We start from the raw sequence: 1,952 nt of genomic DNA, 5'->3' as shown, positions 1-1,952 counted from the left end.
TCTTGATTGCTAGAGTTTACCTTAACTGGAAAGCCAAGAAGAGACAAAATGGAAATAACTTTTGTGTTTGTTTTTATTTAGCAAGTATTATTATTATTATTTTTTTTGGAGAGATTTTCACGATAGGGCGTGTGCACTCGCCCGAAACAACGAGAGACACATTAGAGACAGAAAGCGAGAAATCACCCCCCAGGGGGGATGGTCACGCCGCAATCCCTTCTCCTCCATTCTCCTCTCGGGAACTTGGGCACGCACGCACATGCGCCCGGCGTGAGTTTTAAGCCACCGGGTCCGGGACGTGAACCGCGGTCGACTACGTGGGAGTCCAGCGACATAGCCATTACGCTAACTGCTGGTTCCCTGTAGCAAGTATTATTAATGTTCAAAAAATAATATCCAGATATTTGTGTCTGCAGTTATCTTTTATTCATTTTTATTTTTTTAACTCTGCAAGGATTAGTAAAACACACAGTAGTAGCAAATTTCAAATTCATTTAATTATATTGAACTTTAAAAAAACAGTATAGAAACTTACTCTGTTACATCTATTTCATCAATACGTATTTCTGGAAACTTGTACAACAATTTGGTCATAAATATGAATTAAACAAATAGGGTGGTTATCTGGAACAAATATCATTTGCTATGCTATTTGTGGTAAATTAGTACTAGATAGCTAAATTATTTGATCAAAAATGAATATCTGTGTATTTGTAAAATACCATTTGTATTTCAATAAAATTTGCATAAGGCAGTTCTGTTTTGTACATTTCCCAAGTAATTGTTTTATTTAAGTTTCAAAAAAGGAATATTATGTCATTTTTCCCCTTAGTAGGCAAGGGTGTTGTACTATTGAAAACCAGGATGTAATTCAATAAAATTCACAAGCTACTGAAGAACAATACCCTTTTAGACTAGTATTTCTGTAAATACTGTTATATATCCTGTTGAAATATCAAAATATCATTTAAGTCTATGTATCCATGCTATATCAAGTTAAAAATGAACTTTTTTTTAATCTATAACTAGAGGAAGACAAGAAAAACTTAAGTGTTATTTTAAAACATGCTACTCTGATGAGTTAATCAAAGGCATTTTTAAGACAGACCTTTTACACGTTTCTTTAGGTGTTATCTGTCACAACTCAAATGTGTCCCATAGTCATATTACAAAAATCTTTAGAGAGTTTTTTGTTATTCCTTTAATGAAAACTCAGTTTCAAACATGCAAAGAAAGAAGGAAGGGAGGGAGGAAGAAAAGAGAGAGAGAGAAAGAAATAAATCTACATCCTGGGAACCGGCAGTTAGCGTAATGGCTATGTCACTGGACTACCATGTAGTCGACCGCAGTTCGCGTCCCAGACCCGATGGCTTAAAACTCATGCCAGGCGCGTGTGCGTGCATGCCCAAGATCCCGAGAGGAGAATGGAGGAGAAGGGATTGTGGAGTGACCATCCCCCCTGGGGGGTGATTTCTCGCTTTCTGTCTCTATGTCTCTCTCTGTCTGTCTGGTGAGCGCACGCGCCCTATAGCAAAAACAAAAAACAAAAAACAAACAAAAAAAACACCTCTCCAAAAAAAAAAAGAAAGAAATCTACATCTTGTATGAAATTAATTGAATTTATTTTAAGTTTATACAATTACAGTGGACAGTAGAAATCCTCTCTTATGAAGTTTCATATTCTCTCTTCACTCTTCTCTACTATGATCTGTGCTCCTGGGACTGAATGACTGAGCTATAACAATGAGTCTCTTACCCTCTAAGTACACCTACTAGACCTACCAAAACTAACCTTATTAGCTAGCAAATAACTATAAGGTTAGTTTTGGCCAGTAGCTCTTGAGGATTTTCCATAGGTCTAATGGGGGAAAATTCAGAGCATATCATAAAGACAAAGATGGAAAAAAAAACCAACCTGGGATTATATATATATATATATATATATATTATTT

This window comes from Tupaia chinensis, unplaced genomic scaffold (genome assembly GCF_000334495.1).
Source record: "Tupaia chinensis unplaced genomic scaffold, TupChi_1.0 Scaffold000406_1, whole genome shotgun sequence".
NCBI lineage: Eukaryota > Metazoa > Chordata > Mammalia > Scandentia > Tupaiidae > Tupaia > Tupaia belangeri.
This window is presented reverse-complemented; position numbering follows the sequence as displayed.